This window comes from Schistocerca gregaria, chromosome 5 (assembly GCF_023897955.1).
Source record: "Schistocerca gregaria isolate iqSchGreg1 chromosome 5, iqSchGreg1.2, whole genome shotgun sequence".
Classification (NCBI taxonomy): Eukaryota; Metazoa; Arthropoda; class Insecta; order Orthoptera; family Acrididae; genus Schistocerca; species Schistocerca gregaria.
Genome location: NC_064924.1, coordinates 539,094,960 through 539,098,180, shown reverse-complemented (window position 1 = coordinate 539,098,180; position 3,221 = coordinate 539,094,960). Strand labels below are relative to the sequence as shown.

Sequence of the window (3,221 nt, the reverse complement as noted above, 5' to 3'; positions counted from 1 at the left end):
GCCATTCTATCATGCAGTGAAACATCTTATAGTAACATCGGTTGAACATTAAGTAGGAAATCAGCAAACATTGCACCATTTAGATTGCCAACGATAAAATGGAGGCCAATTATCCTTCCTCCCATAATGCCGCTCCATACATTAACCCGCCAAGGTCGCTGATGTTCCCCTTGTCGCAGCCATCGTAGATTTACCATTGCCCACTAGTGCATATTATGCCGCTTAACGTTACCGCTGTTGGTGAATGACGCTTCGTCGCTAAATAGAACACGTGAAAAAAAGTCTGTCATCGTCCCGTAATTTCTCGTGTGCCCAGTGGCAGAACTGTACACGACGCAGAAAGTCGTCCTCATGCAATTCCTGGTGCATAGAAATATGGTGCGGGTGCAATCGGTGATGTAGCATTCTCAACACCGACGTTTTTGAGATTCCCGATTCTCGCGTAATTTGTCTGCTACTAATGTGCGGGTTAGCCGCGACAGCAGATAAAACACCTACTTGGGCATCATAATTTGTTACAGGTCGTGGTTGACGTTTCACATATGGCTGAACACTTTCTGTTTCCTTAAATAACGTAACTATCCGGCGAACGGTCCGGACATTTGGATGATGTCGTCCAGGATACCGAGCAGCATACAGAGCACATGCCGGTTGGGCATTTTGATCACAATAGCCATACATCAACACGATATCGACTTTTTCCGCAATTGGTAAAGGTCAATTTTTACACGGTAATGTATCACGAATTAAACACCGTCCGCCTTGGCGGAATGTTACGTGACACCACCTACTTATACATTTGTGACTATTATAGCGCCATGAATCACAAAGCGAAAAAAGTGGTCGAACTAAAACATTCATATTTCTTTACGTACTACACGTATATGTAATAAAAAATGGGGGTTCCTATTTTTAAAAAAACGCAGTTGATATCCGTTTTGCCTATGGTAGCGGGCCAACCATAGCGCCATCTGGTTTCCCCCTCCAAGTTAGATGTGTTTCGTTCTTTGTAGTTTTTTCGTATGATGCTTATTTCGTGAGATATTTGGCCCGGTCAGTATCAATGGACCACCCTGTATATTACTGCAAATTGCGTTGGTTAAGTAAGGCCACATTCCCGGAACGATTTAAAACAAAACTGAATCTGAACTCCGCCCAAACCGGTCATGAAGGCCCAACGGTACCGACCGGCCGCCGTGTCATCCTGAGCCCACAGGCGTCACCGGATGCGGATATGGAGGGGCATTTGATCAGTACACCGGTCTCCCGGCCGTTTATCAGTTTCCGAGACCGGAGCCGCTACTTCTCAATCAAGATACTCCTCAGATTGTCTCACAAGGGCTGAGTGCACCCCGCTTGCCAACAGCGCTCGGCGGACAGGATGGTCACCCATCCAAGTGCTAGCCGAGCCCAACAGCGCTTAACTTCGGTGATCAGACGGGAACCGGTGTTACCACTGTGGCAAGGCCGTTGCCCCCCACCCCGCTCCCTCTTCACCGGAAAGATTTACCGGTTGCAAATTCGCTATTTTTGTATTTATGAAGGACAGAAGAATGCAATAATGAAATTAGAATATCCTGACTGGATCGTAGACCTCACAATTTAGATGAATGTAACTGTCCACTGAGCACAGTAAGTCACTGAAAGGCAAGCAACAACTGTTTTCTGATTTGAAAAAGTAGCATTTTAGAAGGGACACATACTGTCAAATGGGTTCTGGTTACCTGAGCTCAGTGTTGTTAAAGAAAACTCAAGTTCCGAGGAATTCGTTGCAGCCTTGAGAGAATTACAAGGATAGTTTTCGATAGGTTTTTAAGGCCGCTGTCAATCTTAGATCTCTTCTAAGGCAGTTTTATCTTTTAAAAATGTTAACCAAAGTAGTATGCAGTAATATAAAGGCTCCACACTCTTCACTCATTCCCTTCAAATACAATAGCAAATGGTAGTGGAATAATGCTCTCGACTCCATCAATTTTACTTTTCAGTCCACTAATTTCTTCACGTTTTGTATGCCTGAAACTTTACAACTAACTTTTTCTTGATGTACTCAGCCATGATTTCCGTCTTTTGATCGTTGTAAGTTTTTGTTCTTTCGTTAGCAACTTAACTTTCTAGTTTTAATGATAAGTACTTTTACAGTTTTATGTAACATTATTGGAGAACAGCGATCTCTGTTGTCACAAAATTAAATAAAGAAGTCTCGATCGTAGCTGATATTAACTTCTAACGGATTTCGGACTTCTAATTATGGGCCGTCATCAGAGTTTGCACCATCTGGATGACGGCGATGGCGACTGGCCCACTGTGGACGCCTCAGTGGTGTGGTGGCTGAGGCCTCCACATTGGGTCAGACGTCGTCGCCGCCATCCAGATGGTGCAAACTCTGATGACGGCCCATAATTAATAAGTCGAAACCGGTCAGAAATTAATATCAGCAGCTCTCAAAACTGTTTTTAAATAAAAAATACTACATTCTGAGCGTCTATAATGCTTTGCTCACGAAGCATTTTCCCATCTCTATAGTACGTTGCAAAAATGCTATAATATTTCAAACAACATAGTTGTGTGAAAGACCTTACAAAACTAAAAAAGACACCATTATGAGGATATTTGAGTGCAAAAATCTGTGACATTGTCTGTGTGTGTCCGTATGCTGACAGTATGTGACAGACAGAAATTATATGTCTTCATCGTACCAAAAGAAAGTAAATAATACTGAAAACTTCTTTTTGTTTGTGGTCTATGTTTTTGACAATTGTCGGGTGCAGTGCGACTGCAGTGCCATTTAAACTTGACGTGTCTGCAGTGTTCCCCTCTCCCTCCTCCTCGCATTAGGACAGGATGGGGAGGCGGTGGGGGATATGGGCAGTGAGGATCTGCGCTTTGCCACTTGGGCCCAGGCTCAGCACACGAGCCGAAATCCTGGGCGCCCCTGGTCTAAAAGGTAATAGGAAATATTGACGAAGGAAAGATCAAGAATAATTTGACTTTTCGTGCATAGAACATGAGGTTTTCATACAGTCAACATTAGGCAATATTCTGTTTTGTTACCAAAGAAGAGATACCAATAGTCAGTCAGCTAAGGATTATAACGCTGAAACGCAATTATGTTCATCGCTGGCTGTACAGGAAAGACTGACATTCTGTAACTAGACTAAATCCATTTCAAATATAGAACAAATATAAAGATAAAAATCAATCTTTCTTATTTGCTAAGTATT

General features: G+C 42.9%; 1 pseudogene; it reads right to left on the bottom strand.

The window, feature by feature from the left end:
- Positions 1–1,357: 1,357 nt before the first annotated feature.
- LOC126274398 (5S ribosomal RNA) lies at positions 1,358–1,475 on the bottom strand (annotated as a pseudogene).
- Between the last annotated feature and the right edge of the window lie 1,746 nt (positions 1,476–3,221).